This window comes from Ctenopharyngodon idella, chromosome 3 (assembly GCF_019924925.1).
Source record: "Ctenopharyngodon idella isolate HZGC_01 chromosome 3, HZGC01, whole genome shotgun sequence".
Taxonomy (NCBI): domain Eukaryota; kingdom Metazoa; phylum Chordata; class Actinopteri; order Cypriniformes; family Xenocyprididae; genus Ctenopharyngodon; species Ctenopharyngodon idella.
In genome coordinates this window covers 45,230,112-45,257,876 of record NC_067222.1, presented here as the reverse complement: position 1 = coordinate 45,257,876, position 27,765 = coordinate 45,230,112, and the positions used below count along the sequence as shown (strand labels likewise).

At 38.4% G+C, this 27,765-nt stretch overlaps 1 protein-coding gene across 1 annotated transcript in view; it reads left to right on the top strand.

The window, feature by feature from the left end:
• The window catches only part of pycr1a (pyrroline-5-carboxylate reductase 1a), a 173,983-nt gene that overhangs the window by 78,839 nt on the left and 67,379 nt on the right, over positions 1-27,765 (top strand). The gene's annotated exons all lie outside the window — the stretch shown is intronic.

Sequence of the window (27,765 nt, the reverse complement as noted above, 5' to 3'; positions counted from 1 at the left end):
CTACCCTTCAGACTGTCCCTGTTTCCCCGTGTCTCCATGAAAGTCACGGAAGCGGCCCTTGTCCCCCTGAGGGAATGTGGCATTTGCTTTCTCAACTATCTCGATGACTGGCTCATACTACCACAGTCCCGAGTTCAGTTGTGCAAACACAGGTACCTGGTGCTCAGTCACCTCAGCCAGTTGGGTCTTCGGGTCAACCAGGGAAAAAGCAAACTCTTGCCAGTGCAGAGGATCTCTTTTCTTGGTATGGAATTGGATTCTGTCAAACGGACAGCACGCCTCACAGAGGAACATGCCCAGTCTGTGCTGAACTGCTTGAACACTTTCAAAGGCAGGATGGCGGTCCCAATGAAATTCTTTCAGAGGCTCCTGGGGCATATGGCAGCTGCAGCGGCAGTAACACTGCTCAGTTTGCTTCATATGAGACCGCTTCAGCACTGGCTTCACAGCCGAGTTCCGAGATGGGCGTGGTAATGCGGCACTCACCGGGTGGAAATCACACCGGCCTGTACCCAACCCTTCAGTCCATGGTCAGACCCTTTGTTTCTGAAACGATCCCACCACTCCGTGACTGTGAACGCCCGCAGTTATGTTTTATTCAAAAGATACACATGATTCTTTAGCATGACTCAATCAGTCACGAGACACAAGAGCCAATGCAATTTTCATTAGCATGTAAGGCGGATGGAGACAGTGATCGCTTTTGGGTCTATTATATTGGCAAAAATGTACCCCAGTACCGTATATAAATTCATCATGATGATAATTCCCATTCCCAACATGTCAAAAGTGTCCCAAAAAGTGACGCCGAGGGGTCCTGACCAAGCTTTAATACGTGACAAGTTGGGTGTGAAAATGTGTTAAAATTGTTCATAATGCTGTTAGATTTCAAGCTGTAAAATCACAATCACCAATACTAAAGTTACACATTAAGCTTATAGTCAGAGATTTAGACTCTGAATGACATCAGTGCCATTGCATGATAATGTCCTCATCAAAACATAACCATTTTCTTTTGTGATAAGAAATGCTTTACAAACACAAAGTTTGAGCAGCGAGAGACAAACTAATATTAAAATGTTAAGGGTCAAAAGCCCAAGTAAAGCAAACACTTTTCAAATGAAAATATAAATCATCAACATCTAAACTTCTGTTAATTCCCAATAAGAACTTCTGTAGATGTATGACAGAAATAGTGTCAAATTGGTTAGTAATGGCATGTAATGGTTGGAAGTCTGTTGTAGTTGTTGTCTCTGTGTCTCTCTTTCTTCTGTTCTTGTTGTTTCTCTTTTCTTCAATGAGACTTATTATCATCAGGTGTCTTCACTATTGGTCAATCATCACTTAATTACCTCATTAACTTCAACTGTGCCTCAGTGTTACTTTTAACACTCTGAATTGTGGACACATCTGACTATCCTGCCTGCATTGCTAAGTTGAGGGGTTTTGAGCCTATTACTTTGAAAATGCTGCAGGATATTGTTCAAAAACTAAAACCAACATTCTGTGCAAATGATTTGATGCCTAGTCGTTTGTTCAAGCAGACCTTTGACTGTGTATCACCGCGTTTAGCACACTTGATTAACAAAGTTTGTCTAGTGGAATATGTCCACAAGAGTTTAAACATGCTGTGGTGACACCTCAGTTGAAGCGACCAAAGTTGGCTCAGGATGATATGCAGAATTACAGACCAATCTCTCAGCTGTCCTTTGTCTCTAAAATCTTAAAAAAAGTTGTTTCAATTGGGGTTCAAGCGCTATTGAAAGTGTTAAGTGATATCTTCCTGGCTTTAGACAAAGGAGATGATGTTATTTTGGCGCTGCTTGATTTGAGTGCAGCTTTTGACATGATTGACCATAACATCCTCATCTCCCATCTTAAATATTCAGTAGGGCTAAAGGGTACAGTCTTGTGTGGGAGAAATTTTGAGTTTCTGTATAATTTCCATTTGATTTTACTTATATGCTTATGGTTAAATGATTTTGTTATTCTCAGGAGTGTTTAAGTATGCATTCTTTGGGTGACAAGTGGAAAACACTGAAGTGGTAAACATGTTCCTAATATGGTAAAAGGACAGAGGCTTCAGCCTTGGAGGTCAGAGATATAAAAGTGAGGGGAAGCTTTCGTTCTTTGTCTTACACTCTGCAGCTACTTGTGTTTCTGTATGACTGTCTGACCTTTCTTGCAAGAAATAAAGCCTTTAAAGACAATTGGATGTGTTTATCTCTTATGAGTCAGTGTTGATTTTTTGCCACAACACTTGAAATGGTTTCAGTCCTATTTGAGTAATAGATGTTTTTCAGTCAATTATAGTAAAGTGAAGTTGCTTGTTTAAATGTTCATTGTATTCTATTTTTGCATATTTCTATCAAGGACTTTTATTTTGGTGTTGAGTCCTCGGGGAGGAGGATGTAATGTGAAGGGGGAGTGCGGGGAAAAAAAGAGGGAGGTAGAGTAGAGAGTGTGCAGGCACAAAATGTAGTGTTGCTCTCCTTCCCAGTTCTAACATTCCGCTAAATAAAAGTTATTAGCCATTAATATTTCAAGTCCATCGTCTTTATTGGAATGAACCCATGGACAGCTAAACCCCACGCCTTACATATTTATTGGTGGCAGCGGTGGTTGTCTCCGGCATCTTTGGAGAAGTTGCTGTTGGACTGGTATGGTGACAAAGACGAAAATATATGATAATTGCTGCCCATTCATCATATATGCTGGATCAATTGTACTAGTGGGTTATTTCAGACTGAAACACTTTTTGCTTAACGTGCAGCGTTTTCAAGTACATGGACTGTATTCCGACAGACTACATTTATAACTTTAGAGCAGCTTTCTTGTTTTCACCATCGTGTGAGTTTTATTTTCATGTTTAATCATTTGATTATTTCGTTTTATTTTGGTGAAAAAGAGTAAAAGGAGACGCCTGCATCTCGACGATTCGAAGTTGACTCATTGCCAGGATTTGACGGCACTCACTTTTTTTTTAACGTGTGCACGTTGCTTCCTCCTGTGGCGGACATCGGTAACTGCACATAGCCCAAAAACAAAAGGGGAAAGCATTGCAAATAAAACTTATAAAATAGACTTCTTTTACGTGTTCATCTACCTTGATTACATACTCACCAAAAAAGTCACAGTATAAGCCTAACTGGCAGACAATCTTTATCAATAAAAGACTTTGCTGAACTGAATTGGTACAACACTGCATTGGCTTCACTTTTTTTCAAACATGGCAGAAGACAATGTACCCCACAAGTGCATTTCAGAGCTGTTTTACCTCCAGATTTCACTGGGGATGGCAATGAAAGCTTTTCTCAATGGGCTAGTCGTTTTCAAGTATGATGTGCGACCTCAGGTATGGACAAACCTCAGCTGGCCAAAGTACTTCCTTCAAGATTGGCAGGTGAGCATGCGGTTATTGGGATAGTTTGTCAGATGACATAAAAGCTGATTACGACCGTACATGTAGCAAAATGGCTGCAGTTTTTAACCAAAAACAGCTACTAAGAACTTTTCAAACATACTTGAATGCCAGACCGTGTCTGAGTAACGAGCCATTAGAAGTGTATGCTGCCGAATTGACCCACCTTGTTAACCAAGCTTTCCCGTATTATGGACAATCTGCCATTAAAGGTGGAATTTTGCGACATTTTATAGCTGGACTTAAACGTGCATTGCAAACTAAGCTGTACGAGTTTGGTGTTGCTACACTTGAGGATGCTATTAAAGTGGCTGGTCGGTGTGAGGGGGCACGTTCCACAGGCACTGAGCCTTTTTCTCTGCCGACATCCTCTGCACCTCAGCCTGCCATGGTACACAGCCTCACAATGGAGTCCACCAATATGCTTGCAGCGCAGCTCAATGACCTCCATCTGAAAGTAGACAAACTTCAGTCCATTGTTTCTATGCTGACGCAGCCTCCAGATTGAGCATCTCTGGAGAGACCTAAAAATGGCTGTCCACCAACGTTTACCATCCAACCTGACAGAACACACCAGTGCTGTCTCATCTCCTGAACGCCACTTCACCCATCGTCAGAGATCACCTTCACTTGAGAGAGCTAAAGACAATCACTATATGCCATCTTCTCACTATCAGCATTTCACTTCATCTGATGAGCAGGGCCGCATTAAGACTACAAGGGGCCCCTGGGCTTTACCTCTTGAGGGGGCCCTACGTCCACCAGAACTATAACCTATATTCACTCAATCTTCTTAATCACAAAGTGCAAGCTATCAGCCTTTTATTTTGCATGAATAAATGCCATTACCAAAACATCCAAACCTATAGGTCTGTTATAAAATATAAAAATCACTGCATGAACTACATATTGGCACATAGTCTGCACTATTTCTACAGGCTACTTACAGTACTTAGAAGTTTAAAAAGCTCATATACAGTGGGTACGGAAAGTATTCAGACCCCCTTAAATTTTTTACTCTTTGTTATATTGCAGCCATTTGCTAAAATCATTTAAGTTCATTTTTTTCCTCATTAATGTACACACAGCACCCCATATTGGCAAAAAAACACAGAATTGTTGACATTTTTGCAGATTTATTAAAAAAGAAAAACTGAAATATCACATGGTCCTAAGTATTCAGACCCTTTGCTCAGTATTTAGTAGAAGCACCCTTTTGATCTAATACAGCCATGAGTCTTTTTGGGAAAGATGCAACAAGTTTTTCACACCTGGATTTGGGGATCCTCTGCCATTCCTCCTTGCAGATCCTCTCCAGTTCTGTCAGGCTGGATGGTAAACGTTGGTGGACAGCCATTTTTAGGTCTCTCCAGAGATGCTCAATTGGGTTTAAGTCAGTGCTCTGGCTGGGCCATTCAAGAACAGTCACGGAGTTGTTGTGAAGCCACTCCTTCGTTATTTTAGCTGTGTGCTTAGGGTCATTGTCTTGTTGGAAGGTAAACCTTCGGCCCAGTCTGAGGTCCTGAGCACTCTGGAGAAGGTTTTCGTCCAGGATATCCCTGTACTTGGCCACATTCATCTTTCCCTTGATTGCAACCAGTCGTCCTGTCCCTGCAGCTGAAAAACACCCCCACAGCATGATGCTGCCACCACCATGCTTCACTGTTGGGACTGTATTGGACAGGTGATGAGCAGTGCCTGGTTTTCTCCACACATACCGCTTAGAATTAAGGCCAAAAAGTTCTATCTTGGTCTCATCAGACCAGAGAATCTTATTTCTCACCATCTTGGAATCCTCCATGCGGGCTTTCATGTGTCTTGCACTGAGGAGAGGCTTCCGTCGGGCCACTCTGCCATAAAGCCCCGACTGGTGGAGGGCTGCAGTGATGGTTGACTTTCTACAACTTTCTCCCATCTCCCGACTGCATCTCTGGAGCTCAGCCACAGTGATCTTTGGGTTCTTCTTTACCTCTCTCACCAAGGCTCTTCTCCCCCGATAGCTCAGTATGGCCGGACGGCCAGCTCTAGGAAGGGTTCTGGTCGTCCCAAACGTCTTCCATTTAAGGATTATGGAGGCCACTGTGCTCTTAGGAACCTTAAGTGCAGCAGAAATTTTATTGTAACCTTGGCCAGATCTGTGCCTTGCCACAATTCTGTCTCTGAGCTCTTCAGGCAGTTCCTTTGACCTCATGATTCTCATTTGCTCTGACATGCACTGTGAGCTGTAAGGTCTTATATAGACAGGTGTGTGGCTTTCCTAATCAAGTCCAATCAGTATAATCAAACACAGCTGGACTCAAATGAAGGTGTAGAACCATCTCAAGGATGATCAGAAGAAATGGACAGCACCTGAGTTAAATATATGAGTGTCACAGCAAAGGGTCTGAATACTTAAGACCATGTGATATTTCAGTTTTTCCTTTTTAATAAATCTGCAAAAATGTCAACAATTCTGTGTTTTTCTGTCAATATGGGGTGCTGTGTGTACATTAATGAGGAAAAAAAATGAACTTAAATGATTTTAGCAAATGGCTACAATATAACAAAGAGTGAAAAATTTAAGGGGGTCTGAATACTTTCCGTACCCACTGTATTTCATATTCTCGAGATGTTATTATGACATCAACTCGTCTATTATTAGGAATTCAACGCGAGTAGCTACGTCAGGTGAGTTCAACAGGCCAATCATTAGGGTGGATAGTAGGCACATTGGGATGCAGGGTCAGTCTCTCTAAACCCCTCCTTTCCGAGAGTCTCCTCTGCTCTAGTCAGATGGCCCAGTCTGTTGTGACTGGTCTACCTCTTACAGCGCATGTCGGGAAACCAAACAAATGACCATATCTGAATTTCCGGAGGCTTCCTTAGCACTTGATACATGATAGCTGCGTCTTATTTCGAAGACTGCATCCTCCGGAGGTCGCATTTGAAGGCTGCATACGTCATTGAGGCTTGCTCATTTAAGAAAAATAACTGTTGGATTGCAAAGTAAGAAAGAAAATACAGCATTTTGCACCTCACGAGGAATAACCATCAATTTTATTATGGTTACTTTTCTTAAATAGACATCCTTAATGATGTATGCAGCCTTCAAATGCGACCTCCGGAAGACGCAGCCTCTGAAATGAGACGCAGCTAGTGATTCAAACAGTAACAATGCGCGAGTCCTCGTCTTTTGGAAGTGCATGCAAAGTGGATTTGCTTTCACACCGTAAAGATGTCATGTCAACATATCAACAACACAAACCAAACTCTTCCAGTCTCAGCTACAAAAGTATTTGAAGGCGGGTCAAAATAGATGTTGTTCATGAGCAACCGGCTGCCATTATGCAAATTTTTACATTGTTATGTAGTTTTGTAACAGGAAGTGAGATTGGAATTGATGACGACTTGTTTCGGCAGTTCAGAATCAATTCATTCTTTAAGGAGAAAATTACTTTTTTATCCTGCACTATGATCTTTAAAACAATGTGACAAAAACACACGCAAGTTCGACCCAAATGTTTAATGTCATGATTGTTACCATCTATTTGCATTAGTTTATATCCAGCTGGTCACTTTTATCGATTCGTTATGCAGCAAAGTTGCATATTTAAAGCTAGTGTCATGAGAAAGCAAACTGTAACGTCATGCAGCAGACATAAATCACAAATCAGAAATGCATTCGATTTCAGTTCTGTTTTATCATCACTGTAATACAATACAAATCTTATTTAAATAATAATCAGTGTTCTAAAATGGAAGCAAATAAAGTGTAAAATGGAAGCAAATAAAGTATACATACGTACAATATGTGTCTAATGTCAATGCTATGGACTTTGTGTAGATATTTAAAGATGGTCATCTTTAAGTATGATTGTTTGGATTTATATGAAATGGTAACACTTTACAATAAGAGTCCATCTGTAACATCTGTAAGGTTAATAAAAGTATTGTTTGTTGTTAATTTCAACATTTTAAGTACAGTACCTCATTGAACGTTTTCAGAAACTGTAAGCAAACTGTATACAAAGCAATGATTTGTATTTTTATTGGACTTCAGACAGAACATTACTGACGACTGCAGGGTTCAGTGAGTGAAGGGTCGCACGTTGGTCGAGAAGCGCAGCGCCGCACCACGTCTTTAAAATTCGAACACATTGTTTTCTTTGGGGCTGTTCACACAGAACGCGTTTTTCCATTCCAATGCGCTACTTTTTCATTGTTTTTCTATGTAAACATGCGCTAGAAGGACGTGCAGAACCATTGCGCTCGCGTCTTTTGCAGCATCTCGCGCATGACATGCCGTTCTAAAGCCATGAATCAGTACAGCTAAGTTAAAATCAGTTAAAATAGTTTAAAAAAGCGTTTCGAAACCTTGCCGTTTCCCCCATTCCACTGCCCGCGTCTCGCGTTTTTTAAAGCACAAACGCGTTCTGTGTGAACAAGCCCTATGAGTGTATGCACACAGGCAGCGCCACTCGGTCTGTCCGCATTGTCCAGATACTGCTACTGTTAGTTGCCTGCTGCTAGACGTGGCGCGTCTTGATGCACTTCACGCGCAGGACTTGAAACACCTGCACATGTATTCAAAGCAAAGCGATGTTAAAGGGACAGTCATCACATTATAAAATGTGGTTATATTTTTTCCGGCATCACTGGGGCCTTCCCTCAGCCTGGGGCCCTGGGCTTAAGCCCGTGCATTAATGCGGCCCAGCTGATGAGGTGTACTTCAGAGGACGATTTCCTGTACGTTCCGGTATCAGCCACCGCAGACCACAAGGGAGCCCCAGGTCAAGTTATCATCTGCAGCAAGGCTATGACCCTTATTCTATGAGAGTAGAGATACCCGCTTTAGCCCTCAGCGAAGATATGCTGCATATGATGACTCAGTGACACCTCAACCCAGCTACAGGCATCATTCAAAGGATGACAGCAGCCCAGGCGGGAACCAAGATCGACGGAGGGTTATTACAGACATCACTTTCCAAGTCCACAACGGCCCCATTCATGCCATGTACACTTCACCGAACATCAGCATTCAGGAAACAAATGGCAGCTGGAGATGAGGGCCAATCTTCAGTTCGACTGTCAGTGGCCCATAGCGACAACACAGTCACATCTGAGGACTCCACAGTCTGGACCCCATTCATAAAAGGACTCATTGAGGACCAAGAAGTCAGTGTTTTCCTTGACACTGGTGCTGGTTTGTCACTCATTAGTGAGGCCTTGCGTCAACGCATCCCTGCACTGAAACATCGCCCTTTACTGAAAAGTTTCCAGGTGGCACACACACTGACAGGACATCAATTAGACATTTTAGGCTCATTAACTGTCACATTACATCTTGGGTCACACATAGTCAGTATGAACATATAACATACAGAGACTCTAGACAGGACGGCCTTCTTGGGTGGGAGTTTTTCAAAACACATGGTGCCTCGACTGACACAGCTACATACTCAGTAGCATGTGTCTCCGAAACAGGAAGTCAGCTCCATGGTTTTCAAGGTATTATAGAACCAAATGTGACATTTGACAAAGATTTAGCTGTTGCTCGTAGCTTCTAATGTTGAAAACGGGCTCACTGTAGTTCATCTACTTAATCCTACACACCAAGACATTGAGCTGCCCAAACAGGCCCATTTAGGTCAGTTCTACTCTGTGCGTAAAATGTCTTCTGATTTCTATAGGCCTGTGGACAGTCTTGTAGCTCAGATTAGCCTGCCAAGCCCTTCATGCAAAATACCTGATGTTCACATGGGTAAAGACACTCTTACTCCCAATGAGGTAAAAGTAGTTCACTCCCTCCTACAAGAGAACTGTGATGTCTTCAGTACTTCCTCTACTGTTACCAAACAGTCTGCACTGCATAATTTATAGCCTAAATTAAATATAGATTAATCATTATTAAAGCTACAAAAGTTCTTTAGTCAAGAGCAGTGAGTAATTTTCTTTGTTACCTTTGTTCTTTCATTATCTTTAGTGGCAGACGGCATTAGTCACTTTAAGAGCTGCCACTGCTGCACATGACGTGGATCTCACACGCGTCCCACTTTCTCACAGCTCTTTACTTTCATTTTAAGACTTTATTTAACTCATTAAAGGCTGCTCTTATGAGGATACTTGACAAAACGGATATTTTTGGCATTATTGTGTGTGTTCTCTCTTTCTCTTTTGCCACACTTAAATGGTTTAAAAGCATTTGCATGAATAAGAGCGTGATCATATATTGTAATGCTAGCCAAAACAAATGACAGAAAAAAAAACGGATGCTGCGTTAATTGCGTTAATATTTTTAATGCGTTAAACTAGAAAAAAATTAATCGCGTGCGTTAACGTTGACAGCACTAGTATTTACCAATCAGGCACTCCACCAATTCATTTGAGTCACTTCTAGAGCGTTTAAAGGACATCAAAAATTGGATGGCAAAGAACTTTTTAATGTTCAATAAGAACAAAAATTTCTCATTGAAGTTATTGTTTTTAGCCACCCAAATAACTCTACAAAAATTTATTAGATTTGAGTTGTTGGTGCTATATAAATAAACAAGACAAGACAAATAAACAAGACAAGACTATGGTGTACATTTTAGGACATCCTCAGACCTCAGTCATACAACGAAGAGGCGTCATGCCTCAGACTGAAGGCTTCAGGTCTCAGGAAAAACAACATCAGATGTCAGGTCTCGTACAATTGGGCATCAGACGAAACAGCCTCAGACTAAAAGGCATCAGACTAAACGGACTCAGATAAAAAAGGCATCAGACGAAACAGCCTCAGACTAAAAGGCATCAGACATAAAGGCATCAGAAGACAACACAGTCTTAGAAGGAAACAAATTGCCCTGCCTCAATGTGACATCACATGCACGCAGTTTTCTAACTGCTGTTAAATGTTACACTAAGTTGTATAAAACATGTCCCACTGAGATTATTTTGTAAATTTGTATTATTAGCTAGTTTTGTTTGTAGTAAAACCATGGTTAATTTTCATAAGGGAGGTAAAAAATCTTTCAAGCTATTAGACTGTGTTGTTATAAGCACAGCTGCTTTGTGTACAGAGGTTACCAAGGAAACAGCTTTATTTCTGCAGTTCCAGCGCCACCTACTGTCAGAGAGTCAATTACATTTTAATTCAGTTAATTGCTGTTTTTCTGCAGACTAATGTGAAAATTGCCATGTTCTATTCTGTATATAACCTAACCTGTGTAAAATTTAATTAAAGCTGTAAGAATAAAATATCAGGTAGCCTATAGTCTACCTGTGCTGTGGCCCCTCTCTCTGCTTTTTTTTTATTTGTTTTTAATGCTCGAATAACAATAACATAAAGAATGTTGCCAAGGGATTACATAAATAGTCTACATGAATACCATCAAATAGATAGATTCTACATAATTAACATGCACGCACACACACCTTACATCAATTTGGGAATAGTTACAGTTAAATATAAAAAAGGGGGAGAAAGAAAAAAGACAACTGAAGGATAGCATTATGATGGAATAAGAGCCAACAGAAAGTTGGCTCTGATATGAAGAGCTGTGCAAGTGACATGATTTTGGGTGTATAAGCACCGCTGCTACGAGAATCGATTTTCAGCTTTCCGTGTGTTTCCCTTTGAAAATTAACTGGACACTTGTGATTTCCGCATCCTGTGTGAAACTGTCTTTATGTTAAAAGAAATCACTGAAGTAATAATTAAATAAAGAACAGGAAGTCAGGAGGAGGTTGATCTGTTTGTGTTCTGCTCTGCTGGACAGGTCATGGTGTTCACAATCAAAGCTGATGTAACGCTTCTTCGGGCGGCAGATTTTGAATGTGTGCATATAGGATGTCAGGCGGATGAAGATTGTGATCACTTTTGCGTCTTTTCTTCACACAAATCAACCGTTTAGACTCGGAACACTTGGAATATTTTTAATTTTTGAATAAATTGTGCTTGTAGTCGCATCTGCCTGTTATATCTTGTTTTATATCATATAATACACAAATGGTTAGAGTAGGGTTGGGCTACGTGTTCAAATGTGTTCAAATAGCGTATATAAAAAATCAAATAAATGTAAATGAAATTACACTGGCTGATTAAACTGAGAATCACACCCCAAAATATCATAATGGCAAAATTATACCCTAATACTGTATATAAAAACACAGAGAGCAGGAATATTAGACTGCTGCCCCTTTAAGACATAATTCAAAGATCCAGTACACTGATACACATGTGTTGTCTATCTTGTTTTTCTCTTAAGACATAACCTACTATGTTAGGATACTCGCTAAGATGGGCATGTTGACAATTCTTGTGTGAATTTGTCCGTTTTTGTGCAAGACTTGACAAAGAATTTGCGCGAGAGTATTTGCGTGCTGTGACGCGGCTTTCCATGTTTGCGCTTTGGATGAGTACACACACACACACACACTCCTCACAGCTTGCGCGAGTTCTCTTTTGCGTCTTACGTTTGAATGTTTCAATTGACAAGGTTTAAATGAGTTTAGTTTAAACACAGATAGCAACGTGAGCTGTTCAGGTCTCACCTGCGCTCGCGCACTATCAACACCTGGGTAATGACAGTGTAAATGACTGGTCATAGAGCATACGGCTCCTGCATTGAACATTTGTTTACAGTGACTATTTTGTCCATGTTCTTTTGATCATCACTGTTGTAACGTATTGGGAATCCAGAATGTGTATCCATCAACTGAAACATACATTAGCCGACTCCGTCTGTCTGTTTTAGCCTACACGTTGGTGTTTTCAACAAACCAGATTATAGATGCACCATCATCAGATTTCTGGATGAACAACAGTGCAAGTGTGTGACGAACCTAATACGCTAATACGCAGCGCAACTGGAACGCACTGCCGGACCACAGTCGCGTGCAGTGTGAAAGCTCTAATCCGTTAACATGGGCACGGAAAAAAAATACGCACCGCAAAAGCACTGCAAACAGAGTATGTGTAAAACAGGTGTTACACATCAAGCTTATAGTCAGAGATTTAGACTTTGAATGACGTCAGTGCAAACCTTAAGGATGTCACTAAGCATTTCCCTTAATTGCTTAAGTGTTCCCTTAAGTTCTGTTATGCATTGCAACAAAGTCCTTAGTAATCATTTAGCCCTAAAAAAAATTAAGGGATCAAAACAGGTCCCTTAAAGGGTTAGTTCACCCAAAAATGAAAATAATGTCATTTATTACTCACCCTCATGTCGTTCTACACCTGTAAGACCTTCGTTCATCTTCGGAACACAAATTAAGATATTTTTGTTGAAATCCGATGGCTCAGTGAGGCCTCTTCGAAGCTTTACGAATTATTTGATTCAAATCAATTGTTCGGAGCGCCAAAGTCACGTGATTTCAGGAGTTTGGCAGTTTGATATGCGATATCACTGATATCACTGATTCGAAACAAAAGATTCATAAATATTCAAAGCAGTGTTTTGTTTAGATAGAGGTCACTGAACACATCATTCAGTGTAATCTCCAAACAGGCAAAGTGGTGTTGATGCGCGAGTACAATACAATAACAATGAGTTGGTCTAATATAATGTAATTATAGAAGCGATGTTTAAATACTTCATTCATTCATTCATGCTGCAAAAATGCTTTTCTTATTATTTTAGTATTTTTTCTTATTTCAAGTTCAAATATCTAAAAATTCTTAAATCAAGATGGATTTTCTATATAAGAAAATTATATAAGTTATTTAGTCTTGTTTCCTGGGGGGGATCTAAATGAAGTGCATTTTACTTAAGTAAAATTATCTGCCAGTGCAGGTAATAAAATTAATTTGAATGCAAACGGAAAAGATTATTTGGAGTGTCTGCTACTAAGTGCAAATTTACAGTAGCCCCGCCCTCCAATGTCACACAAGATTAAAAAAACTACATGCATAATTAACTGCTTTAGTGGTGTAGGCAGTAACTCTTTTGGCAAGGAGAGCTAGCCTGTGACGCAATTGACTGGGTTCGAGTCCGGCTTCTGCCGAGCTCTCTCTTCTCCCTTTTCCCGTCACATATCACATTAGAATTTATATTCAATAAAAGTGAAGAAAATGTTCTAAAAGTGGAAGTAAAGTGCCTAACAAGTGTTTAATAATGATTGAAGTGTTTATAATAAATTGTCATTTACACTCTGTTATTATTGCATCCTGTTAATGTACAACAATACTGAGGTGCAAATAGTATGTATCTGACAGTATAAAGTATAAATACCATCTAATTACTGTTTACACTTATTGCAAAGAACTGCTACTTTTATATGGTCAATAGAATATATCACTATTTTCACTAAGTGTAAATAGCATCTAGAGCATTTGTACTTACTGTAAATAGGATCTATCCCTAAGAAATTATGCTAATTCCACTTAGTGTAAATAGTGCTGTATTTTTCTTACCCTTTTGGCAGATAATTTGCGAAATAAGAAAAATGCACTTATTTTTTTTTTTGCCCGTGGGATACCATGAAAATTAATAGCCTGTTAATCAATAACCTACCGTTCTGCCAGTTTTCACCTGTGATATTATAAAAGTGATAAGAATTAAACTTGTATTGACTCTGAAGTATGCAAACATCTTTTTGTCAGGTGCTGTTGCCATGGTGAATCGTAATTTCGGAGCTCCATTGATCATGGCTTTTAATAGTCATTGTGCACGAGCTTGAATGAACTCAATTCAGCTGTTCTGAAACCGAAAACTCAGAGTTTCCCATCTCAGAGTAAGTCAACTCAGAGTTCAAGTTTTAACTCAGAGTTGGTTGAACCTCCTTATTGAAAGGGGCCCCAGGGCTATAAATACACAGACTACTAATGAGCAAATGAACAACACCTGAATGTAATCAAACCAATGACAATGTAACACAAATGAAAACAAAAAGCACATGGCATAAACAAAGAAAACATGGGAATCACATGACACATTAATAAAGGCCTTCTGAAGCGAAGTGATGCATTTGTGTAAGAAAAAATATCCATATTTAACAAGTTATAAAGTAAAATAACTTGCTTCCACCAGACTGCCTTCCGTATTCAACTTAGGAAAAAAGTGTAAACTCCGATGGTATTTAGTCATATACCTAGGATGGCTTGAGGGTGAGTAAATCATGGGGTAATTTTAATTTTAAAGTGAACTAATCCTTTAAATCCTTAAATTCTCAACTATATTTCATTTTAAGAGAATACTCTAGGTTTAATGCATATTGTTCGATTGTTGTGACTTCATTTGAGATTCAATTACAGGATAGCATTCTTAAAAAATTAAGTAATATTAAATAATCAGGTCTATGTTAGACTCACCAATCAGAGGGATTTGTTCAGAAGTAGAGGGCAGCGTGTTATTAACAAGCAGCAGCATCACAGAAATAGACAGGAGTAAAGTCACTTTAAAGCTCACTTTGTTTGCTCCACATGTGTCAATGAAGAAGGAGATCACATCCAGCACAAGGAAGAAAAATACTGGTACTATAATGTTTATGACATACAGTATAGGTCTCCTTTTTATGATGATCTGCAATGAAAAAAGATCTTATAAAAAGAACTTATATGGTGATATATGAATTTGGCCATATTGCCCATTCCTAAATATAAAATTAATTTCATTTAAATTTTAATGGCAACAAAGATCTGTGTTTGGTTAGAACTCAATTTTTCATTTTATGGTAACACTTTACAATAAGGTCTCATTTGTTAACATTAATTAATGTATGGTATTCACTAACATGAACCATTCATGAGCAATACACTAATTACTGTATATATTAATCTTTGTTAATGTAAGTTAGTCAGCTGTTCATTGTTGAAAAAACATTATCTAAAATTAAATAAATGTTGTCGAAGTTGTTAATTCTTTGATCATGTTAACTAAATGTGTTAAATAATGTTAACTAATGAAACCTTATTGTAAAGTGCTACCCATTTTGTATTTTATTTTACATGTAAATTCCTTGTTAATCTGTAGGTGGTATAAAAGGAGAATACTTGGTTCCCACACTGTGGAGGCTAACTTTGCACAGAGGTTACAGAGAAGAGGTCATAGTATCAACAACTCACCACAATGAGTATTTTACACAGTGAGAATTGTCAGCTTAATTGCAGGATATGTTTTGACATATTTGTCTTGTTTGTTTAATCGTGTTAATGGACTAACAAAACCAAAATTCCTTTCCTAGCAGTGTTTCATTACTTAAACCTGCTGTCTGTAACTTTTTTTGGTTAAAAATGATCCAAAATAATTTTTTTAGCAAGTACAATAACTAGCCAGTATTCAAAACTATCTCCTTGCTTTAGCCCGATTCACAATGGTAAGCTTGTAATAATGTTTTATAATTCGGGTGGTACTGGTGGGTTTTTGTGGAAAATTCAAGCATGTCGCCGTTTGTCTTTGCGTCATTGCGTGACGTCTGTTTATATAAAGAACGAGTCTAAGCTAGTAGGCTATATCTCATGTGAGGCGGATCATTTATAGCCTTTTCTCACAGCAGCTGCAATAATTAAACTTATTTTGATGGCGGACTGTATGGTATAACAAATTAATGTTAAAGATTAGACTGTACAGAAATTGAATTTTACAGGTAACGCTAATACACATGACTCATTAAGAAAGTGATTTGCTGTCACCTACTGGCAGGTTTAGTGTTAGTGTTAGTTTATTGTTAGATGTTTATATAAACACACATGCACATATCTACGCACACACAAATCGACTTTCTACTGCCGCAGCCTGCTGTATTTTCTGCATATCTTGATTGATAGATGTCTCGTCCTAGCAGCTGTAAGTATTCCATTCGCAAAATATACCAACCTTTTCTGTTTTGTATGATTTGTCATTGTGCTTTCTGACTTATTTTGTTTTCGGAATTGTTGCGTTGTGACTTGCCATTGTGTTTTCAATTTGTTATTTTGTTTTTGGATTTGTAATTTTGTTTTCAGTATTGTGATTTGTTTTGCACTTCTCACTACCTTAAAAAGTGAATATTTGGATCCTTAGAATTAGGGATGCACTGATACTGATACCTGAATCGGTGTTGGGCCCGATACTGTGCTTGTGTACTTGTACTCATTAAAATGCTCCGATACCAACAACCTATACCATGCAGCATGTGTACAGTGTTTCTGTCCAGACAAAGAAACACATACAACATGCAGAGAGTATAATGGGGATAAAAGAGAAGGCTGCCTATGAAGTAAATGTATATAATTAGTGGAATATTAAAGAGAGAGATAGAGAGAGCACTTCTGTTGCATGCTTGTGATTGCTGATCGTTCACTCAGCACACTGTCATTTGGATTAAAACTAAATCGTGTATGTAAGTAAAATATGAACTGTTACGTGATTTATGTATAACCAGTGGTTCCCTACATTATCACAGTACGTTTGCAGGTCAAGAAGTTTCAAGAATGCAAACATACGAAGCACGCACACAGACAGCGTGTGAATACTGAATTGAATTTTCTTTCACGTCTTTCAACAGATGAGTTCACACAAAATTATGTAAAAACGCCCGTCTAGGCGAGTATCTAGTAAACATAGTCGGTTATATCTCAAGTGAACATAGAAGACAGTTGAGAAATAAAACGCACCTGTAACAGTATATTCCATTTTGGATCTGTGCATTTAGTCTTAAAGGGAAAGCAACCTAATAAACCTGCTGCTGTGTTTTAATGTTAAAGGGGTCCATGATTCAGATGCAAAGGAAGATATTTTCTTTTACAGAAATCACTTTTTAAGGACTACAACAAACGGCTGGTAGGGACCACAAAGAGCTTCTTCCTGGGTTGGTGACTTCATGAACACTGAAGTTCAGTAGCACGGCAAGTAGTAGTAGGTATTTACAGATGTGACGCTACAACTGAAAAGAGCAACTAAGCAATAAACTTGCCTTTGGAGAGTGCAAAATGTTGTGCAGTGTCAGGTTGTGGAAAAACACAGTAGCTGCATTGGATTTGCAGAGAGCCCGAAATTAAAAAACAATGCTGTGCCTCTATATTGGATCCGACAGGAATGGCACAACACACTTATGTGAGTAAAAAAGTTTTTTCTGTGTCACTAATGCTTTGTTACAGATCGTTTGATATGTAAGGATTATGAGTACATGTCTAACCAAAATCACCAGTGACCAGTGATTTCTGATATGTAAGAATTCATGTACAGTCAGATGGTCTTTGTTCAGTGACTACCTTTACAATCGCTGGAACTGTCAATCAAAAAGTGCAAGTGTTCTGGACTCTCACCAAAACTCCCATTAGAATCAACAAATCTCTTATTTACTTTGTGTTTGCACTGTTAGTTATGATGAAAGCATTCGTTAGTGTTCAGAAATTGAGTTACAATGACGAGATCACTGCATTCATGCACTCAACATGTGATCAGCTACATGTTCGTCACTGCAATCTAAATATAATGCTGTAATCAACACTTCACAATTAGTAAACCTTGAGAACTTTAATAGTAAAAACATGCTAAAAGAATTTCACGTGTAATACTTAGCTATTTCCATATGCAAATATGTTAGCCAATCACAGCAGTGGCCGTTTACACTGAAGTCTCACAGCAGACACACCCCTTAAAACAGAACATTCAAATCAGAGGGATAGAATCGGGAGAAAATTGACTTTTATTTATAAATTATGACCATTTTGATGTAAAAATCATATTAACATTATAAGTGCACCTCAGGTAGAGCTGCACAATTATTAATCACGATTAATTGTGTGCAAAATAAAAGTCTGTGTTTACGTAATATATGTGTGTGTTATGTGTATGATAATTATGTATATATAAATACACACACATACAGGAATATATTTAAGAAATATATGCATGTATAAATATATATATTTATATATAATTTATATTATATATAAATATAAATATTTGATATATAAATATAATATTTTTCTCAAATATATACATGTATATAAAACATTGTTTATATAATTTGTAGCTTTCCTTTGTTCTATTGTTTTTATTTGTGCAATTTGTTTTGAAACCCCAGAACACATTTTTTGAGATGTGAACAGATATGTGCAGGTTGCATGTCACTGAAAACACTAATAGCAAGTTTATCAACAAGTGGAAAATTGGTTATTTTTGCATTTTTCAGAGCAATTTCGTTTTGAAGGAAATATGCATTTACTACACAAACTAATATGATTACAAAACCAACTAATATGATTCATATTCTGTTGGTTTCTCTGTCCACTATATTTAAAAATTACAAATGCAGTAAAAATACAGGTATCGGTATTGGCAAGTACCAAAAATGAAAGTATCGGTATCAGACTCGTTCTGGAAAAAGTGGTATCAGTGCATCCCTACTTAGAATACTTTTATCAATATGAATGGTTTATTTCAAACAAATTTAACAGAATGCTGAAAAATAATTCAGGGTCTATTAATAAATAACTTCATGCTGATAGACACACACAAACATCTCCCTTCACATTCACGGCCTCCATGCAACATCTGTGCACCTTCTGGTGTGAGAACCATATTATTAATATATACTCTCTTGAGCAACAACTAGAATTTACATGTTGACTTTGAAAATTGAATAGGAAAATAACAGATAAAATATACTATACTATACTATACTATACTATACTATATTACTATTCTATACTACACTATAATTCCACACTTTGGTGTAAAATTAAAAAAATAAAATAAAAATGTAATTGTATCATTTGAGTCCTAATGTTTTGGAAAATACATATTTTTTAATAAATTAGTTCACAAGATATTTGATGCCCCTCTCTTTTTAAGGATTAAAATAACAAATTAATAATTGAATTAAATTTTGGCTTTTTCTTTCTTTCTTTTTTTTTTTTTTTTTTTTTTTACAAATTTGTCAACTAGTTATTCTTTGCTTTTTGTTTTTATTATTTTGATATATTTAATATTGACTTATACTCCACACTGTGCTCTGTACCTGATATATCAGCTGATCCACTTCAATCCACTTAGTCATGGTAGCTTTAGTTTCATTTATATCGATGAGCTCCCACTCTCCCTGGGCCTGAAATGTCTTCTTTGATTCAGAGGTGATGTTTGTCTGATTAGTTAGTATTTCCAATGTAATGTCAAGATCTGTGGTAACAGACATTAAACTTGTATTATTTTATATTAAATTTAAATAGTTTAGAAGAATAAACCATGTTATCTTGTGTTTGTCAAAAATGTATGTGTTTCAGATGTACTTGAATATGATGTAGACTGAAGTGTTATACTGCAGGTTTGGATGTCGAAAGGAAACCTGTAGAGGTCCATCTTACAGGCCGTAGTCAGAGATAAAACTTCATATGAGGCTGTATAGCCGAAACTGAATAACAGCACATTTGGAGACTCCTTTGTTCCAAAATCTGTCTTGATGCTAAATGGATAAAATATAATGTAACACTGATTATTAAAGACATGATGATAGAAAACAGCAGGTATTTGTTTGTCTCATTTAAAAAAAAAAAAAAAGTAATTACACATCGAATGCACCCTTCAAATGCAACCTTCTTTCACAGGAATTTGGAGGATGCATGAGGTGTATCCTTTGTTGCTAAAGATATTGTACTCGGTTACTGACGTAACCTCAGTTCCCTTAGATACGGAATGAGTACTGTGTCGAATGTCTTAATATACATAAGACGAGAAGCATATGGGGAAAACTCCTTTTTTTCCTCAGATTTCTGAAGCCTTTTTCAATCACGCAGTGAAACTGCACGGCCATTGGTTCGTGAAGTTAAACTAAACGAACCAACGATGGTGCGGCAGAGCTGCGCAAGCCAATGGTGAGCGAGCCCGAGCAAGCCCGCCAAAAGGGGCAGGGTATCAGGCTATATAAGTGGCCGTCTCACCATGGCAAATCTATTTAATAGCGCGGCAAAGTATGCGGTACTTGTTCCTTATCTAAGGGAAGCGAGGTTACGTTAGTAACCGAGTACCTTCCCTTTCGATACTACACTCATACTGCGTCGAATTATGCATTACATTCTTATACATAAGACGAGATGCATATGGGGACAGTTCAATCACACCGTGCTTTGCAGCGGGACGACAGACCATCGGGGCAGAGCACTTAAAAGGGCTCGCGCCAGATACCTATAGGACAGGATGGCCTGGACAACGGGGACTGAAATACTGTAGTCATCCTCCCAATCCCATATAGCCAAGGCGCCAGCGGGGCCTAGGATGCATATAGTGGGCATAAAATGTAGTTATACCCAGACATGGTCGGGGACATAACAGAAAAAACATAAGCTAGTCACAGCGGTAAGGCTTACGCAGAAAGGACCAGTGTCACATCTAGGTTATAAATGTTTGTCATGTATAATACACCAACCAATCGTGATCTGGCACAAGAAGTTCAAATTTCATTGGACAATGTGAAGTGGAGCGGTAATTTTCCTTTCCAGCTCATAGATCGGTTGAAAATTACATGGACAGACGAACTTGCATTTGTGGAGTTTCTGCGGTTTGTCTCATTTTATAAATCAAATTGCATCCCTGACAAAATGGATGTTAACTGACTACAAAGCACTGCACAGAACCATGCAGCACCAAAAGTCGCATTAATGGTAAAGTATTCAATCCATTTAGTGTATTTCATGTATATCTATTTGATGAAACTATCATAGTTAATGAAGCCCAAGTGCCACCTACAGGCCTATTATGTGAAGTGTAGGCTGGCGAAATGGTGACGTGAAAGGACTTATTTTACCATGTATTATATTACCATTTTTGATAATTATGCATAATGAAAAATGTCTCAAGCTCACCAAGCCTGCATTTATTTGATCAAAAACAGTAATATTGTGAAATATGATTACAATTTAAAATAATGGTTTTCTATTGAATATACTTTAAAATATAATTTATTTCTGTGATGCAAAGCTGAATTGTCAGCATCATTACTCCAGTCTTCAGTGTCATGTGATCCTTCAGAAATCATTCTAATATGCTGATTTATTATCAATGTTGGAAACAGTTGTGCTGCTTAATATTTTTTATAACCTGCTTTGATACTTTTTTCAGGATTCTTTAATTAATAAAAATATTTTTATTCATAAATGTGTCTTGTTTAGGCTTATTCAAAATATTAAAAAAAAAAACACAAAGTCTTTTCAACATTATTTGTGTCTAACAAACATTCGAATTATTGGATATAATATAGAGCAATATACTTAAATAAAAGTTTATATTTCAGATATAATCTGATGTCTACAGTAGCGATCAAAATTGAGTAGGCCTAAATCTTTTTGAAAGTAACTAGACCCTTCAAATAAAGATTGTATCAATTACACCACTAGGTGGCGACAAGTGACTGTTAAAGAAATATTTTTTTAATTTAATCATATATTCAAGAGATTAATTCAAAAATGCTCATTTGTCCAGGAATGAAACATTAAAAGTCGTTAAGTGAATCCTTGAATCATTCATTCAAACATATTTTTTTAAATAATTAATTCAAATTTTAAAATTTTAAATAGACTGCAGCAATTATCATTTTGTCAGAACCTATAGTAACATTACATTATCTTGTTTAGTTTAGTGTAAATATATATATATATATATATATATATATATATATATATATATATATGAAATGTTTTGAATTGAAATATTCACAGCATAAAAATTTGACCATGTTGAATTTCAGCCCACAAAAATGCAAGCCCTAAAAATACAATGCATTAAAATGCAAACAAGGTTAATGCAATGCACTTTTTTTTTTCATTTAGTGCAATTCAACAAGCTTTTTATTTCAGACACTTTTGGCATTAATAAACTTCCATAGTTCTGACAGAAGTAATTTTTATACCTTTCCATTATAACAATGTCTGGCGTCCAAAACATATTTTTAGGGGCTGCAAATGTTTTAATTCCACAAAATGCCATGTAATTCCACATCATTTTCAAATTTGGCCAAGCCTGGGAAGTTATATAAAGTACAGAGTGGTTATAAAATCAAATAAAACCTCTGATCATGTGACAAAATTCTGTAAATTGAGTAATACTTTGTGAAATAAGAATGAAATAGGTTTTCAAAGCACTTACAGTTATCATTTTGACTTGTGTCGTGAGGCTCTGGGCTTTTTCATTCTGTAGATAAAAAGAAGTGTTGAGAGACAATACTGCAATTGCTTGACATCCCATAATGATCTGAATGAGAAGATAAGTCATGCTGGACACATACCACATTTATGATTGAGGTCACATATAGGTCCACATAAATTTTGGCAGGATTTTTGGCATAGTAGATGTCATGGTTGTAGTTGTACATCAAGGACCACTTTCTGGAATTCTGAGAGTCGTTGTCCAAGCCGAGATGTTCCCAAAGTTCAATTTTAGCTTTAGCATATTCTGTATCATTGCAGGGTTCAGCTTGAGACACCCGCCCTATGTATATGAGACCTTCAGTAATACAGAGAATACTGTATATTTTCCAAGCACACAGTGAAAGAGAATTTCATGTTTAAATATTCATCCTTTGACATTTCTTACTCTTATCAGACATACAAAAAAAAAAATATATATTGCTCTTAGGGGGTCATCAAAATGTTCTTGATGTTTACACAAATAAGAGGTTACTCTACAATAAAAAAACATAGGCTACTGCAAGTTTCAACTCCCCAGCTTAAGATATAAATTATTGTTTTCTACCCTTTTGAAGCACCCGTCACAACACACCCCTTAACATGCATCATCATCCACTGTCAGTGTCTGTCCATCAATCACAAGAGCAAAGCAGACATCGCCGATATCAAGACAGTGGGCAATGAGAACCATGAGAAAAGGATTACAGATCTTGAAGAAAAGCTTAAAGAAGCTAAAAGGTACCAAAGACAATGGAACTTAAGGCTGTACAGACTGACAGAACAGGAAGGTGAGGATGTTAAAGCCCAGGTGGTTGAAATTTGTCGCTCTGTCATTCCAGGATTCTTGAAAGGTCATCCAGAGATCCGATTTGGAAGAACACAAAATGATTGGAATACTTACATCTAGAAAGCTGCGGTTTGCTGAAGATCTTATGATAAAAGATAAGGAGGCTCAGAAAAGACTGTCCCAGTCAGCACAGCCATGTGGGGCCCAGATGGGTTTGACCTGGGCTGTCTAACTGGGGCCCAGCCAGTTTTCTCCTCAGTTTCCATGTATGCCCCACATGAGTTAGCGCAGATGAAACACACTAATTAATGATTAACTTTACATTTTAAGGCTTCTGAATTATGCATTAGTTAAGCATAAATAAACTAGTAATTAATGATTTACTTGTTCACAATTATGCATTAGTTAAGCATAAATAAAAAAATAATTAATGATTTACTTGTCCACAATTATGCTATTAGCTAAGCGTGGTAACAGTAAATAATGATTAACAACATATAATAGGGCAAATTATTAAACATTTGAAAATTACACAATTATGCTATAAATAAACAAAAATAACCTAGTAATTAATGATTAACTGAATGTACAGTAAACACCTTTTAGTCATTATTTACAACTTAATAAGCCACATATTATTTTTGTGTAGTGAGGCAGTTATATTTTTTTGCCATTCTATTAAGTTAACTGAACAGTAATTTTGTTTAATTACTGCTGGTTTTGCAGTTATAAATTGCTAAAATATTATAGTAAAGACACATTAATTATGGCATTTATTGAGTGATATTTAAGTTTATTGACCAGAATAAGCCAATAATTACAGCTAAACTGCCACTAATATAGTACTAATTAAGACAATTTGACCCCTTATAGACACAGGTTCTTATTTACACTATTGGTTTGTTTAGTTATTCTGCAATGTGATCTCATGAGAATACCATTTTCGTGGATTAATAACTGAAATTCTGCTCTGTACCAGATACAAAACTATTATATATCACCAGAGAGGTCTGTGACTGCAACACATCGCCATTCGGATTACTATTGGTATCGCTTTTGACATTTTCTTAATAAAGAAATTATTGTGATTACACTTTTCTGTCTGTTATGTTTTTCTTTATAACTACAAATTTTTAAGAAATGCTTATGGTTAGGTTTAGAGGCTTGAGTAGATTTAGTGGCTCAAAATATCTTTTTAATGCTATAGTTTTACTAAAATAGTAATTTTCCTAAATATTTCTATCCATTATATTGTATATCATTTTATATTCTCTATAAAATGGTTATGTTTGTGTTTAGGGCTATAACATTTATCTATATCTTTATGATATAAATATCTTTATGATATAAATAATTTTTTTTTTTTTTTTTTTTTTTTTTTTTTTTTTTTTTTTTGCTGTGAAAGCGTAATGTTTATGTTTAAATGTTGCCAAAACATCCATGTTGTACCTTTAACCAAAAGTATGTTTTGTGTCTTTAAAAGTTACATATTAATACTTAATATAAAAATGAGACCATTCAATAAGTTCCATAATTGGGGATATGATTTCACTTAAGAACAGGGGGTCAAATTGTCTCAATTAGTACTTTATTAGTTTAGCCTTAATTATAGGCTTATTCTGGTCAATAAATTTGAATATCACTTAATAAGTGCCATGATGAGGATATAACTTTCACTTTAGAATAGGGGGTCAAATTGTCTTTATTACACTGTTTTAGCAATTCATTACTGTAAAACCAGCGCTAATTAAACACAGTTAATAGCTTCATATTTTTACTATTATTCATATTTTAAAAGTGTTTACTGCACATTTGTCACAGACACGCCAGGCTCCACCATCAACCAATCACAGCACACTCCCTCACCAGAATACTGATCACACACACCTGTTCCCCATCAGCACCTCATCACCACAGACTCTTAAGCACACCACTCACCTCAGTCAGTTGTCCGGTCTCGTTCTAACGAAGGACTCTACATGTTGATCTCCAAGACTTCAGAATTACTTACCTGTTCTACTCCAGCGTGTTATCCCAGTCTCCGTCTTCCTCGTCTGTGTGTGAGTGTACCCACCTTCATCGTGTGTTCATCCTGTCACCAACCAACACCCCAGCCATGATCTACAAACCTGTAAGACAAAGACAGTATCAGTGTTCTGTTATCACTCCATCAAAGTCTCCATCTACCATCTACTTATCTGCATTACTGTGTTTACCGTGTTGTTCTCCAATAAACCACCACCTGCTTGCATATCTGTGTCTCCTGCCCTTCTGTCCGTAACAGAAGACCGGACCGATACTGAAGGACGAACAACATGAGTTCCACAGGCCCATTTCAAGAACTTGTGGATGGTCTTCGGCGTGTACTCACCACCAATCCACCTGCATCCACACCAGCCCTCACCTGCAGTCACTCCTCCACCGGTGTACGCCAGTCCCATGGCCAAACCAGCGCCCTTCTCTGGCTCGGCGGAGGACTGCAACGGCTTCCTCCTGCAGTGTTCGCTGGTCCTGGAGATGCAGCCGCACTTGTACCCTGACGATCGCTCCAAGGTAGCCTTCATAATTTTACAATTAAATGGACGAGCACTCCAATGGGCCGAATCAATTTGGTCACAAGATGGACCTGTTATTCAATTTCTGACAGGCTTTATTACCCACTTCAAGGAGGTTTTCGGCAGACCAGCGAGTGATTCATCTGCGGGTGAGCAGTTCTATCATTTGAAACAAGGTTCAAAGTCTGTTAATGATTATGCCCTCAAGTTTAGGACTCTCGTGGCTGTCAGTGGATGGAACGAACAATCATTAATCACCACCTATCATCAGAGTTTGGATCCCAGGGTACGGCTGCATCTCGCTGCATACGAGGATACCATCGGCCTCGAGCGATTCATCCAGCTCTCCATCAGTGTTGCCACTCGTATGCAGTCATGTCTAGAAGAACACCAGGGCCAGCCGTCATACTCACCATCCCTCCACCAGCCAGAATCCATCAGCCCTTTCAGAACCAGGCAACAAACCGATGCAACTGGAGAATAATAGATTGACACTCGCTGAGTGGCAGAGGCGGCTGTCCCGGGGCTTATGTTTGTACTGTGGTGCTGCTGGGCATGTCATCTCCACATGCCCCATTCGTCCTCCTCGTCCTATGGTGAGTGCCATTCTTCCCTCCATTAAGAGAATGAAGCCACTCTCAACCATTGTAATGCTTACTGCTGTCGATGTTTCCATTCCAGTAAATGCTCTCCTTGATTCCAGGTCAGCCAGTAACTTAATCTCTGGTGCCCTCTGCCGCCAGCTCAAACTTAAGACCACAAACACGCCGTCCATCTACCAGATCCATTCCGTGACTGGCAAACTACTCAGCTGTAAGCGTGTCCAGTTCTGTGCTGGTCCAGTCAAGCTCCAAGTTGGATTACTGCATGTGGAACAACAACATCTCCTGGTTTTGGAGGATTCCACCGCTGATGTGATCCTAGGGTGCCCCTGGTTGGAGCAGCACAATCCCATCATCTCTTGGACCACCGGCGAAATCCTGAAGTGGGGCAACACCTGTTTCCCAGACTGTTTCCCTCACATCCCTCAGCCTCCTGCTCCTCGTTCTGTGACGCTTCCCGTCTGCTCTACCTCCATCGAGAGCCCAGTGGATAAACAGTCTGTGGATATTCCTCCTTGTTACGCCCCCTTCAGTGATGTTTTCTGCCCGAAGAGAGCTTCTAAGCTGCCTCCACACCGGCCATGGGACTGTGCCATAGATCTGCTTCCGGGTGAGTCAGTGCCCCGTGGGAAAATCTACCCATTATCCATCCCTGAGCAGAAGGCCATGGAGGAGTACATCGAGGAAGCATTACATCAGGGCTACATCCGTCCTTCCACTTCCCCTGCTGCTTCAAGCTTCTTCTTCGTGGCCAAAAAGGATGGAGGCTTGTGGCCTTGCATCGATTACCAGGCTCTGAACAGAATCTCGGTGAAGTTCCGCTATACTCTTCCCCTCATCCCAGCGGCTCTGGAACATCTACGCGGTACCACTGTCTTCACCAAGTTGGACCTCCACAGCGCGTACAACCTCATCCGGATACGTGAGGGGGACGAGTGGAAGACAGCTTTTGTGACCCCTACTGGACACTATGAATATTGTGTCATGCCGTATGGCCTGGTCAAGTCCCCCTCCGTATTCCAGGACTTCATCCATGAGGTGGTCTGGGAGTTCCTCCACAGGTTTGTCCTGGTCTACATCGATGATATCTTGATCTACTCCCGGAGCATGGCCGAACATCGCCACCATGTTGCGGAGGTCCTGAAACGCCTGAGGGAGTTCCAACTATTCCTCAAAGCCGAGAAGTGCTCCTTCCATCAGCCCTCAGTGCAGTTCCTTGGATACAACATCAGCAGCAGTGGCATCCAAATGGACGAGGGGAAGGTAGCAGCCATAAAGAACTGGCCCACTCCATCCACCATCAAAGAACTCCAAAGATTCCTCGGGTTTGCAAACTT